Source organism: Bubalus kerabau, chromosome 12 (genome assembly GCF_029407905.1).
Source record: "Bubalus kerabau isolate K-KA32 ecotype Philippines breed swamp buffalo chromosome 12, PCC_UOA_SB_1v2, whole genome shotgun sequence".
Classification (NCBI taxonomy): Eukaryota; Metazoa; Chordata; class Mammalia; order Artiodactyla; family Bovidae; genus Bubalus; species Bubalus kerabau.
In genome coordinates this window covers 69976019-69990669 of record NC_073635.1, presented here as the reverse complement: position 1 = coordinate 69990669, position 14651 = coordinate 69976019, and the positions used below count along the sequence as shown (strand labels likewise).

At 42.8% G+C, this 14651-nt stretch overlaps 1 protein-coding gene and 1 long non-coding RNA gene across 8 annotated transcripts in view; one reads left to right on the top strand and one right to left on the bottom strand.

Annotated features, from left to right (window-relative positions):
• Nucleotides 1-14651, top strand: part of LOC129624632 (ATP-binding cassette sub-family C member 4) — a 187117-nt gene that overhangs the window by 117772 nt on the left and 54694 nt on the right. The gene's annotated exons all lie outside the window — the stretch shown is intronic.
• On the bottom strand, nt 2089-6842 carry LOC129624633 (uncharacterized). Its single transcript, XR_008701081.1, has 3 exons — nt 6504-6842; nt 3103-3244; nt 2089-2211 (listed from the first exon to the last, which is right to left on the bottom strand). It is a non-coding gene; the product is annotated as an uncharacterized LOC129624633 (long non-coding RNA).

The following is a 14651-nucleotide window of genomic DNA, read 5'->3' as shown; positions in this document are numbered from 1 at the left end:
AAGTCCTCTTTTCTTTGTTGAGTTTACACAATTTCCATAGATCCTACTCTCCTTGAGATGGAAGCAGACAGGCACCATATATATGTGACTGTTGTTTCCGGGAGCACATGGCCTCATTTAGCGTGAGCAACGGAGGTGCCCAGGCAGTCCTTAGACTAGTTTTGTTGTTCAGGCAGTGTTGGGGGAGGGAGCCGCTAGGGAGGCAGGGGGCAGGATTCCTGGAGCTGGAGGTATCTCTCTCTGCCTAGCCCTCATGTTTTTGTCACAGGGACAAGTTTCTGTCTGTGTTGCAGCTGCAACATAAAGAAGGTGCAGCATTCCTCTTCTTTTGAATTTGACCAATGACTGTCCCTGTGTCCCCAAACCCACCTTTCACATCCTCTTTCATCAATCCTTTGGGTGGTCAGTGTCAACCTGGCTCAACATTGCCCTCAGTTCTCATAACAAGATTCACATAATATCTCTTCTCTAGTGCCAGTCTATAAGCACTATGCATCTTTTTTTTTTTTTTTATCCATCTGCTGGGATAAGGGCTCCATACATATTTCTCAAATCATGAATGGTGTCATCCAAACTTGTGTGTTTTCTGCTGAATACATTAATGATTGTGGAAGAAGCTGTGATTGGCTGTATAGGGCCAAAGATGCTCAGTGTGTGCCAGGAGACCTGAGCAGATTTCAGGAGAGGCTGCTGTTGGATGACAGGATGGTCCAGAGAATGAGTCTGGATTACCCAGGACATTGGACCTGGAAACCAGGGAGGGAAGGCTGCCTGTCTAGAGTGGCATCACTGTGGGCAGGATGGAGGGAGCAGAACCAGGCCAGGATGGGAAGGCTTTCAACTCTGTCCTGAGATCGGTAGCATCTGCTTGGTGAGAGGACTGATCATACACCTTTCTGGCTTTCCAAAGGTCTGTCACGTTGTGGAAATTGTAGTGGGGTAGATTGGGAATTTGGGGGCATTTTCGTTTTTTAAATGGCACTTCCCTGGGGGTTCAGTGGCAAAGAATCCACCTGCCAGTGCAGGAGACCTGAGTTCGATCCCTGGGTTGGAGAGATCTGGAGGAGGAAATGGCAACCTACTGTAGTATTCTTGCCTGAATATTCAACGGACAGAGGAGCCTGGTGGGCTGCAGTCCACGGGTAACAAAGAGTCAAACATGACTGAGCATGCACGCTTGTACACACACAGTTCTTTATTTTAAACTTTCCCAACTCTCTTACTCCTAATTCACACTTAACCACATGGTTTGTGGTCATTTGATTCTTTGTTTTTAATTTAATTGTATCAGGCATAACCATGGCAAATTCTATATTCTCACTGTTTATTATTGTTCAGAGGGCCGCATAAAGAGGAAAAAAACCAATGTATTTTAGCATCCTTTTAACACAGAAAATTATTGTGTAACGAGTAATTTGTAAAATCGGTGCAAACTTCATTTCAAACTCAAGTGAGATTACTGTATTGCCTGGATTTATTTTTGTACTTCTAGGTAATGACTGTTATTTTATACCCTTCCACGACGAGTTATTAAAAAAGTGAATTTTGGTCCCATCTTTTTTCTGGGCTAGTACTGAAGTTCCTTCTTTTGTAGCTATAGAACATCAGAAACTGTCCTTTCTCCATGACATACAGACTTCAGCTTTCTGAAACTTTTGTCATGTCAGAGCGGGATTTATCCTATGGAAAGAATAGGACGTTTTTCCATAAAAATAAAAATGCTGTTCAGTGGGGGTTTCTTCTCTGCTGCCCACACCCCTCATCCCTGAAAAAAAAAAGAGAAACTTTGGTGCTTAATCAGGGTTCCAGATGTTTGTATGTATTTATTTATTTCGATATTTATAGTGTTTGCTGTCAAGCCATTTGCCTCCCTGGGTGCATTCCAGAAATTTTAAAAACATACATGGCAAAGCCACAAAGATCAAAGACCTGTGTCTTAGGAACTCTTTGTAGCACTTTAGGCCTGTCCCTAAGAAGATTTCTGTGAAAGGAGCCGCAGAAGAGCTCTTACTGTCCAGGTCACATCTTGAGGAATGTTCTGGATGGAGACCAAGCACCTGGTGAAGAATCCATCCAGGGTGGGGTTCTTCCTCTGCTCAGTGAGGGGCCTTTGCTTGAAACCTCCCTGCAGCGCACAGCCTTCCATCGCTCATTAGGACACCTCCTGCCTCTTCTATCACATTTTATCATTGGTCTTTCTGTTATTTCTTCCTTTAAAACATAGGGAATAACTGTTTCTCCACCCTCCTGTGAAAGTATGGGTTTCATTTTCTGTATTACTTTTAAAACACATAATATCTACCATCTCAGTGGGAAACAACAGGAGTTTTGTAGTAACCGTACTGCCTTCATGACTAATACCTCTGAGAGAGAAGGTGCCTTCAGGAGTTGAGACCAGATAGAGAAGCGGCCGAGCTTCCCAGGTGGTGCTAGTGGTAAAGAACCCACCTGCCAGTGTTGGTGACGTGAGACATGGATTCATTCCCTGGGTTGGGGAGATCCCCTGGAGGAGGGTATGGCAACCCCCTCCAGTATCCTTGCTTGGAGAATCTCATGGACAGAGGAGCCTGGTGGGCTACAGTCCATGGAGTTGCAAAGAGTCGGACATGACTGCAGGGACTGAGCACAGGACAGGGAAACTACAGAGGCAGGAGTCGTAGAACCTTTCTTGTGTTCTGCGTAACAGAGTCTCAGACGCTGAAAGCCTCCTTTGAAGTTCTTTTCTGAATAAAAGATCATGGATTTAGCTTATAGGGTTATTGATCAATAGATATTTTCTTGCTTAGGCCTGCTTACTGCTGATCTCTTCTGGGTGGTAGTTAAGGTGGAAAGAGAAGTGGGAGGATGAGGCAGGCAGTCTGTGACGCGACAGCCTTGAAAAGAAACCTCTCGTACCTTTATACCTATTCTGAAGATGCAGCGATCGCTACAGAGCAAACCAGCCAAGGTATAAACTTGACCTTAAAATCAAACTCTGGGTTTTACCCCTCACTAACCCGGGAAGCTTCTGCCAATAGCAGCATGTGACTTGCCAAGCAGATAAGGTGCTAGCAGGTTGGGCCTCACGCCTCTTGCTCTTGGGCACTCCGTGTGCCTCCTTACCTTTTCAGGTGTTTGACTCTGCCCATCCTTTTTCTCTCCAGCATGTCCACGTCCCTTAGGTGATCGAGTTGAAAGGAATTGCCTTCAAGCGTAGTAAGCTTAGCACAAATTGCGTGGAATTCTACATCTTCTCCAGGTTGGCCTGTTTGGAGAGGAACCTTTTGGCTTCACTTAAGGGCTGGATCTCCTCTTAGAAATCCAGCCTTGTCAACAGTGACTTCAAGAATATAAATTGGCTTAGGTTCCCCACACTGCCAGTTCATGCTGAGTATACCCTCAGTCACTGGCTGGCTGCTCAATCCGGTTACCCAGCCCATTTCGTCTGTTTTCAATTTGAGACCTTTCCTGATAATAAAAGCCTTATTGTTTAGTCACTTCAGTCATGTACAGCTCTTTGAGACCCCAAGGACTGTACCCACTAGGCTCCTTTGGTTTTCCAAGTAAGAATATTGGAGCGGGTTGCCATTTCCTTCTCCAGGGAATCTTCCCTGCCCAGGGATTGAACCTGCATCTCCTACATTAGCAGGTGGATTCTTCACCACCAGGGAGGCCTTAATAATAATAATAATAAGCCTTGCTGTCCCTTAAATATTTGCAAAATCATTAGTTCACTTTTTCTATTTAATGAGTTTCACATTAAATTTTGTCTGAAAAGTCACAATTTACCACCAGTTTATAATCCTTCGTTCCAGTTTTGCTAAATGTATTTTGAAGCCCAGGTTGAAATTTAGCTACAGATGCTTTCATACTTAGTGTTCTTTCACCCATGGGAACTGGTGGTTTTGTTTTTCAACAGAATTTTTATATTTTATGTATGTGAGACCAGAAATGGCTTCAGATTGCTGTTTACTATTAGATCTCCACAATTGCATGCTGTAGGTATGGGTAGTTTATGCCTAATGACTGAAAATGCTAAATTAAAAATAACTTTCAAAATACTTTCTAATTGAATGCTGGCAACATCTTGATTTTTCTGACAAGAGTAATGGGTATTATTGGAAGTTTATCTTACCCTGAATGATAAGAGTTCAGGGGAGAAACTTTTGTGTTGAGTTTGTGAATTCTATTCCCATGCTCCTCATTTAATTTTCTTTGGTTCTGATATCATTGTTCCATTTTACTTTGTCTAAGGGTCTGTATTAAATCTCATGTGAGCAAAATAGAAACTTTTTAAAATGGCGTCACCTTTAGAACGATGTTGGCTAAGTCATCATGTCTGCTAAGTTGTACTGAGGCTTATTCAGAGCTTTTCAGTTTTTGCATAAGGGCAAAGATATTGACAGTTCTGTATATGTGTGGTATCCAGAGTTTAAAACAAGCAGACCGGTATTCTAAAAGTGAGGCCCCACTTTCTAGGAGTCTTCCCTGCATGGCATTCTCTTCTGCATTTGTAGCTTCCTTTTTGGTCCCTTCCTTCAACTCCCCCAAAACATTTTTTTCGAGGGTCCTTTATTCCTGCCCACCAAGCTTCAAGGCTCCTTTCCATCATTTAAATGGATCCCCGGTCATCCTTCCTTTAATACAAGTTCTTAGATGCTTGCTTCTAGCATATTCTGTGGGATTTTTTCTTCTTTAAACTCCAGGCTCGCCCATGCTTGCCTTCCTTAATCTAATGATACATCTTTTGTTATTCTTGTTGTTATTCAGTTTATAAATCACCTCTGACTCTTTGCTACACTGTGGACTGTAGCACGCCAGGCTCCTCTGTCCTCTACCATCTCCCAGAATTTGCTCAAATTCATATTCATTTGGTCAGTGATGTTATTAACCATCTCATCCTCTGCTGCCCCCTTCTCCTTTTGCCTTCAGTCTTTCCCAGCATCAGAATCTTTTCCAGTGAGTTGTCTCTTCACATCAAGTGGCCAGAGTATTGGAGCTTCAGTTGTAGTTCTTCCAGTGAATATTCAGGATTGATTTCCTTTAGGATTGGCTGGTTTGATCTCCTTACAGTCCCAGGATATATCTACCTTTGCTTTTAATTCCAGGAGAAACATGCCCTGGAAGGAAAGGGAATGTAAACACTCACTGTCATCTTCCATTTAGATCCACTTTGGATTTATTTCTTAGATGCTCGCTTCTAGCACATTCTGTGGGATTTTTTCTTCTTTAAACTCCAGGCTCGCCCATCCTTGCCTTCCTTAATCTAATGATACATCTTTTCCCCCTTAGCCTTCTGTTCTTTTTATAACCTCCTTTACCTTCTTTCTGAATGTTGAGCTTTAAGCCAACTTTTTCACTCTCCTCTTTCACTTTCATCAAGAGGCTTTTTAGTTCCGCTTCACTTTCTGCCTTAAGAGTGGTGTCTTTTTAGTTCCTCTTCACTTTCTGCAGATGACACCACCCTTAAGGTTATTGATGTTTTTCCCAGGAATCTTGATTCCAGCTTGTGCTTCTTCCAGCCCAGCGTTTCTCATGATGTACTCTGCATATAAATTAAATAAGCAGGGTGACAATATACAGCCTTGACGTACTCCTTTTCCTATTTGGAACCAGTCTGTTGTTCCATGTCCAGTTCTAACTGTTGCTTCCTGACCTGCATATAGATGGGGAAACAGTGGAAACAGTGTCAGATTTTATTTTTGGGGGCTCCAAAATCACTGCAGATGGTGATTGCAGCCATGAAATTAAAAGACGTTTACTCCTTGGAAGGAAAGGTATGACCAACCTAGATAGCATATTCAAAAGCAGAGACATTACTTTGCCAACAAAGGTCCGTCTAGTCAAGGCTATCCAGTGGTCATTATGGATATGAGAGTTGGACTGTGAAGAAAGCTGAGCACCGAAGAATTGATGCTTTTGAACTGTGGTGTTGGGGAAGACTCTGAGAGTCCCTTGGACTGCAAGGAGATCCAACCAGTCCATTCTAAAGGAGATCAGTCCTGGGTGTTCTTTGGAAGGACTGATGCTGAAGCTGAATCTCCAATACTTTGGCCACCTCATGTGAATAGTTGACTCATTGGAAAAGACTCTGATGCTGGGAGGGATTGGGGGCAGGAGAAGGGGATGACAGAGGATGAAATGGCTGGATGGCATCACCAACTTGATGGACATGAGTTTGAGTGAACTCAGAGTTGGTGATGGACAGGGAGGCCTGGTGTGCTGTAGTCTATGAGGTTGCAAAGAGTCAGACACAACTGAGCAACTGAACTGACTGACTGACTTTTTTGAGTAAATCATAGGAGGTGGATTGGGATATCATTCCTCTGTGGCAGCAAGCCTGCGTCCCACCCCCCAAAACAGTTGGACAACAGGTCCCTGAAAAGAGGGTGCCCTGGTCGATCAAGTGCAGGTTTCTTTGGTTTAATTCAACACTTGAAAATTAGATAAAATGCAAACCATGTTTAGATTTATTTACAGTTTTTTGGGGGCTTCCCTCATGGCTCAGAAGGTAAAGAACCTACCTGCAGTGCAGGGTTCAATCCCTAGGTTGGAAAGTTCCTCTGGAGAAGGGAATGGCTGTGCACTCCAGTATTCTTGTCTGGAGAATCCCACGAACAGAAGAGCCTGGTGGGCTGTAGTCCACAGGGTCACAAAAGAGTGACTAACACTTTCACTTTCAACAGTTTTGTTAAAAACCCCTCCTTACAGACTTGGTGTAAGAAATCTCTTTAAGTAGTAAATTAATTTAGGTGGCAAGCACCCCACCTCAATGTTGTTATATGCTGACAGTTAAGATGAATGGATATTATAATCTCAGCACATTTCTGCCCTTTGATAGTGTGTCTGTTTGCAAGAGTCTACAAATGTGGTAATATTTCATCAGTTTGTAGCATAGAAGAAGAAGAAGAAAAATGGCATAGTTTCTTATTTGTATTTATAGGATGCTGATATGAAGCTGAAAATGCTGCCTGGCAGGTTACATGGCTAAATACACATGAAGAAAGATAAGAAGCCAGCAGACTTTTATTCTCCGCACGGGGTGGGGGGAAGACAGGGTCCAGACCAGTAACTGTCAGCTGTGTTGGAGGGACATTCTCCATGGCGACCAAATATTTTTTAACCTTCAACTCGCCATTTCCTTGAGGAATGTAGCATATTTTTAATGACTTTATTGATTTGATGATTGGGTTACAATGTACTTTATTTAGTGCTGGAACGTTTCTCTCCTGTCAGCACTCTAATATGAATAAATCTACTTTTTTTGGCACCACTTTGATAGGCTGTAAAATTGCTTATATTTGCAGGAAAATTTGTTTTCTTATGGTATGGTATGTTTATATGCATACATAGTGTGACCTTCCCCCCTCATACCCTTGTTAAAAAATCATTATCTGTCGTAGTTTATGTGGAAATAAACACATGAAGGGCTGTTACTTCTGTGTCCTCTTAAAGCAACATAAATAAAAATGTGGGTTTTATGTCTGAGGGATCACAAAAATAGATTTAATAATTTAATTATAAGTAAAATTTTTAATGCTTTAATCACTTATTTTTTGTTAATGTGTTACAACTTTGCAGTTGTGGACTCAGTTATGTATTCTTTGAAATAATAAGCATGCAGTATATCCTTCATTCATTGTAATGGTGTCCAAGTGAATTTGATATTTCATATGCAATGAGACCCAGTAAAAGTGCATCTTTATTTTGTTTGTATCACTCAATTTATGAGCAGAATTAGAATATATTCTGCTAATAAGTTTTACATGAAGCTCCTAAAGTTTCTTATGAAAAACAATGTCACATATATTTGTCTTTGGTCAGTTATCATAAATTCAGTCTGGGGGTTCAGATATATATATATGTGTGTGTGTTTATATGTATATATATATTATATATAAAATCTTTCAGTATAGTTTTTATGAGACTTCCCCTTCTAAGAATACTATCTAGTACATATTTTGTTATTAAATAAAAATATAATTAATTTTATTTATTCAGTTTCAAAAATTTTTTTTAATTATTTATTATTTATTTTTGTTTGCACTGGATCTTTGTTGCTGCACATGGGCTTTCTCTAGTTGCGATACGCAGGCTTGTCATCGAGGTGTCTTCTCTTGTGGAGCACGATCTGAGGGTACACGGCCTCAGTAATTGCAGTGCATGGGCTTTGTTGCTGTATAGCATGTGGGTTCTTCCGGGACCTGGGATTGAACCCATATCCCCTGCATTGACAGGCAGATGCTTAACCAGTGGACCACCAGGGAAGTCCCACTTATTTTTAAAGCATGATAAAACATTTAATAAAGCTGCACTAAGAACCCCTCTCTAAAGAGGCAAGTAGAATTTTACAGCATTATAAAAGCCCTTTTCACCCCACTTTTAATTAATTTTGAAGGGCAGAAATTATGCATTTAATAAATAGCAGCGTTCCTGAAGCTGTGGAATGCTTATAGTGCTAGTGTGGGCAAAACCCCCAGCAAATACGCAGCAGTGTCCATTTCTTTCATATTTTCTGCATGGGAAGAAAGGAACTTGCAGAAAGGTAAGCGAGTCCACCTAAGAAACCTAGGAAAAAGTCGAACTTAAAATGGCTGTCTGAGTTTAATGAGTGGTTGTTTTCTGAAGGGACAAGTAATTTAAAGGAAACAAATTGATAAGTTAGGTGCAGAAAATGCAAATATTTTTCCTGGACAGTTATGTGTATCCAGGGGTTTGTTTTTTGTTTTTTTGTTTTTTTTTTTTTATGGTGGGCAGTATGATCCCAAGGGAGAAAAAGATCATAGCTTGCTTTTGCTTGCTGGAAGGTAGGGTCTTTTAGTCCTTTCCTTGCTTAGAGTGAACAGACATTTTCAGAACTTGGTCAGCTGTCCAGCTCCTTTCCATGGGAAAGAAGGGAGTTGCCCCGCCTTGGTACTGAGCACAGAACCCAGTGAAGACTCACAGATGCCCTGCTGCCCAGGAGCAGCCCAGCACATCCGGAATCATGCAAATTGAGCTGCCTGCTAAGTGAGGAAGGAAAGAATATCATGCACATGCATTTGATGTCTTTTTATGGGAGAACAAAAGAGTTTCGATTCTTTCACTTGGAGTTCAGCCTGGCCATTGTGTGGCAGAGGAGGCTTAATGAATCATTGTTTAACTAAGATCCTGCCAAGTATTTGACCATTAAATAGCCTGCATGTGTATAGAGTTCTTCTCTGACAGACTCTTATTTGACTGTGATTAATTGGCATTGAATTGGTATTTAATTACCTCCCCAGAAATCTAAGAACAGTTTGTGTTCTGATTAAGTTATTTGATGTATAAACCTGCCTGGCGCTGGGAAAGTCGGCTCTATCCTTGCTGTGTACCTGTTTCAGTGCTGACGGCCTGACCTCTGGTTGCTCAAAGCCGAGGGACTTTCTCAAAGTATCAAAACTCAATATGGATTGGGATTTCAGTTTCTCTTTTAATGTGCAAAAGTTTTAGGAATCAAGATACAGCCTGTAAAGGTTTTCTTTTATGTTGAAATTCTTTTTTAAAATATTCATTTGCTGTGTTAAACATTTTATGCAAATGTATCAGCTTCTCACTGCATAATGTGTTACTGGGTGCGTGCCGGTGAGATGTCCAAGGGAAGAGATCCCACCGGCTGGACACAGCAACAATGAAAGGACTCTTTGCGACCCCATGGACTGCAGCCTTCCAGGCTCCTTTGTCCATGGGAATGCTCCAGGCTAGAATACTGGAATGGGATGCCAGGGATCGAACCCAGGTCTCCCTTGTTGCAAGCAGATTCTTTACCATCTGAACTACCAGGGAATCCTGATGAAGAGACACTCGGGGCCAATTCTGGTTCAGGTGTCACTGTCCTTAGAAAACAGATGATAGCGGAACCAGTGGGAAATGACCATTCTGGGGAATAGAGTTCCAAATATAAGGGGGGCAGGTGCAAGCCAGGTCACGGGAATGAAGAGAGGTATTAGAAAATAGTTATATCCCAGAAACCAGAACCTGGGATGATTTTTTTTTTTTTAAGTCATTACAGGGATTAGCTGCCACAGAAGAAGTCAAGATGAATGAGGATGGAGGGAAAGATACTGGTTTTAGAAACCAGATGATGTGTGAAGAGGGTGGCAGCTGGACTGGAAGAAGGGTTTGTGAGATATTTGAATAGCCCACAATTTAATGTGAGGAATGTTTGACCAAGAGGGAATGTGTCTCCTATGCTCCCTCCCGCCTCCTTTTCTTTTTTGGCCTCTACAGGACTTGCAGGATCTTAGTTCGCTGAGTAAGAATTGAACCTGTGCCCTTGGCTGTGAAAGCCTAGAGTTCTAACCAGTAGACCGCCAGAGAATTCCCATCCAAAAGCTTTTTATGACTCATAGTACACTATGTAGAATTATAACTCTTTGAGCAGTGTTTCCACTTCTTACAGCTTTTATCTAATTTTTAAAGGAAGGAATACAGTAGTGAAAATGATTTTTCCATTCCCCCTCTTTTTTAAAAAGAAAATGGAAGTGCAATCGATGTACAATGTTGTATTAATTTTAGATGTACAGCAAAGCGATTCAGTTATTCATATATACGTATATCCATAGTTTTCCAGATTCTTTACAGGTTATCAAATGTAGCTCCCTCTGCTATACAGTAGTTCTTTATTGTTTATTTTCTAACTCCTAGTCTATCCCTTTTCTCCCTTCCCTATTTCTGTGGGTCTACTTCTTTTTTATAAATAAGTTTATTTGTATAATTTTTTAATCCCCTTGTTTTTAATGGTGTTCTCCATTTGTGTGTTTCATTTTCCTTCTCAACAAAGGCCCATGCTCTCACACTTAATACAACCCAACCACATTTGTGTAACAATTGTCGGGGGTTCCCAGAAATTAAAATGATGTGCTGGAGATACACCGAGATCAGATCTGGGTGTTGGTTGATCCCACTCCAGCTCACCTTCCGTCACTTTACATGCGATGGGTTGTGGGAGGAAGCATTGTCTTCAAGTTTAGTCATGTTCTCACACCAAATGTTCTGCTGTCCCATTTCTGAGCACTACAAGTTCTTGTACGCGTATTGGAGAGGGAAGGGTTGATTTTGCATTCTGAATGGCAACTTCCTGATAACTTGCCTTTGAAGAAGTGGGGTGTCCCTGCTCAGATGACTTGATTAACAGATCTTTTGACCTTTGTTTCTGTGGGTGCACGTTTCCCAGGCAAGACTGCTCCGTGTTTTAACTCCCCAGTTCTCATTCTTCGGGAAGTATGAGCTGAAAGCTGTGCATTTTGTCCTGAAACTTGGTCAAGGTGCAGTGTGCCGGGAAAAATACCTTGGAGGCAAAGTGGTGTGTTTCTGTGATTGCAGGAGTCCTGTGATGATATGTGGTGTCCTGTCCCCTCAGAATTGACATTTCTTAATTGCCTAAGAAGGAATGTGGCCACCCCACTTCCTGTGGTTCATAGTTTACGTATGTATGTATGTGAAAGTTGCTCAGTCCTATCCGACTCTGCAACCACATGGACTGTAGCCCGCCCAGCTCCTCTATTCGTTGGTTTTTCCAGGCAAGAATCCTAGAGTGGGTTCTCATTTCCTCCCAAGGGGATCTTCCCAACCGAGGGATGAAACCCGGGTCTCCTGCATTGCGGGCAAACTCTTTACCATCTAAGCCACCAGGGAAGCCCGGTTCATGGTTTAAGAAATCATGAAAGCTGTAGGCATTTTCCAGTGGGTATGCTCCATAGTTTTTATCAGGCTCACAGTGTTTCAGAGCCATCGTCTTTTTACTGTCTGTTGCTGTGCGCTAGTCTGTCCAGTCCTGACCTTCTATGAGCCGTGAGCCAGACTCCTCACATGACATGTGCACAAGATCCAGGGGTAAAGGAACTAGCCTGATCTAGCTTCCTGACCTCTTTTCTCCCCACCGTGCTTAGGCGATGTAAAAAACTACTCTCTGTAGAAAAACATTTATGGCGACTGCAACAGGTGGTTTCCTGGGGCAATAGGCAAGGTGTATCCACTCCTTCAAGGTCAGTGCCCTGCCATAGTTAACATTAGGTGATGGGTCTTGCCCTGTGTCACAGGATAGCATGAGGCTTGGAGAGGGTTCTCGAGCCCTGAATTTTCTTAATCAGTTATACTTTTCTTAGACTGGTTCATTCTTTCTTTCACGTGCTTATTCACTTCTTACTCCATTCATTGAATCTTCAGTAACTTGTTCAGTTTAATTTAGAGGTGGAGATATTAACCATTAATTATGGTTAGCCAGGAGAGAATTCCGAGGAACTCGTCTATTTTAATGTTCAAAGCATTCAGCAGCCAGTGGAGCATGTATTAGCCAGTCAGAAGGGGCCGGGCTGTCAGAGGCCAGTTTGGCCTTAACACCAGCCCTGCCTGTAATTTTATTGACTCATTCTCTCTCTCTTTTTTTTTTTTTTAAATTTATTTATTTTTAACTGGAGGATAATTGCTTTACAATGTTGTGTTTGTTTCCATTATACATCAACATGAATCAGCCATTCTTATTAGTAGATACTTAATAGAGTTTTTAGATGTGTCTGCTAAAGTAGCTCTATGTCATACATGTGATGACATGAATTTTCTCAGTCTCTGTAACCCTGGATGCAAGTCTTGACCTGTTTTATAGCCGAATGTCAGTGAGTTAATTTCCTCCTGCCTCTAAGCCTAAACTGCCTCTTCTGTAAAATAGGGACCACATTGCTCTCAAGCGTTTTGATGAGATGATTCATCCGTGGTTTCTGGCACTTTTCGGTGCTCATGTGGTGGTGGTGTGTTCTAGAAACCAAGCAGGGGTGACCACAAGGCACGACCTCAAGGAGAAAATGCCGCCCAAGCTCTGGTGTGTACCACAGGCACGCTGATGAGTCTGTGCAGGGTTGATCTGTGAGAACAGTGGCAGAGACAGAAGTGGTCCTCAGCCGCCTTCTGGGAGTGCTCAGACTGTCACTCCCCTGGGTCACTCGTGTAAGTTGGTCCTCCCTCCTCTCTGCACCTAGCCTTCTCCTCAGGACGTCCTTCTCACAACCATGGCTTTGAAAAGAGAAGTCAGGCCTCTTTCTGACTGAAGGGAATTTTTCAGCGCAGGCCCCCTAACACTGGACTCGTCCTCCACTCCCGTTCACACTCAGCTCTCTCCTATCTTAGCACTCCTGAGGGCATGCCCTTTCCATCAAAGAGGCAAATATTTGCCCTGCTTTTGCCCTTTCTCACCCCTCAGTCCACACACATGTCATTCCTCCCACCTGGACAAACTCCACTCTCCATCAGTCCATCTCCTGCCCTCCTCCCAAGCGCTCAGGCTGTGTTTCCTCCATGAAAAGTTGTTAGCCTAACCCTGCAGTTCACCTGCTCTGGTGTCACCCGCCACAGCTGTAACTCCGTCATCGCTGCGTGTCCTCTGCTTGCTCCTGCTCTCCCGCATCCCTCTAACTGCTGTGTCCCCTCCTGTGTATCCCATGAGCCTGCACAGCATCAGATGACAAAGTGCCCCCACAGACACCAAACAAAAAGCTGGGTCAAGTTTTTAAATCCAAATAGCAAACTCTCTCGTTTCCTGATTCGGCCTATGTTAAAAAGCTGTGTTTTTCCAATGAAGAAGTCATAAAATTTAAACTATATCTTTAACTTTTTTTTTGATGTGTATATTCCTGAATTTGGCATTGCTACTTTGAGAAGTTTAAAAATGACTAGGTGCTCCACAAAACAGGTAAGAATGTGTGGGAAAATTGCCCATCTGATGTTAATGGTCCTAAAGCAGAACTGATAGAAAGCCCATCGAGGTGTGGCCTGGGAAAGAGCAGGAAAGGCCACTTGGAGGAAATGCAGACCTTCTAGCTCCCCCCGCACTCCTGAATCAGAGTCTGCATTTTACCAAGTGGGCCCTCCTGCAGCACCTGGTGGGCTTTGCCAGGTGACATGATGTCTCACCTTGGTGGTTGGGTATCTGTTAACTCACCCGGTGTTGTGACTTAATTCTTTCAACAGCACGAGCCCTTTTAATCCTGAGACTCACCTTGTATGAAAGCAGGCATTCATAGAGGCTCAGAAAAGTTGTTACTGGGGCCAACAAAGGTATCACGAAAAGACAGTTTCTGGGTCTGTGTTTCCTAAGGGTGAGATAGGAAAGTTGAGGCCCAGCCTGTGAAGGTCTGGCTGGCCAAGTGCAGTAGCCTCCAGCTCCTGGTGTGGGCATACCTTTGCTTCCGATGAGCCAGGCTTCTTGAGGAGGACAGTGGAGCAGGCTCATCCCGGCAGTGGAAACCTGGCCCTGGCTCATTCATCGTCCAGCTGTGGCTGGTGTCAAGAGCCTCAGGAGAAAGTCACCTGTGACTGAGATCAGGAAGTATAGGTAGAGGTCCCTCATCTTACCTACAGGCTGGCTTCCTGGAGTCTTTATTACAAAAGAAATTTAGGGGCGTAGAGAAACGCACATCTCTCGAGCTACTGTCCCAGAATATAGTCTGCGTGTGTGTGTGTGCACGCATGCAGACCTCTGTGCATTGTGTGTGAGTGCGCAAGTGCATGTATGTGTATGCATGCATTCCTCTGTGTATTACTTCAATTTCTTTGACTGTAATCATTAAAAAGACCAAAAATTAATTCTCCTCTTCCAATCCTGCAGCCTTTAGGATATCCTGTTTGGGTGGATTCTGAGAGGGGAAATAGAAGCAATGATA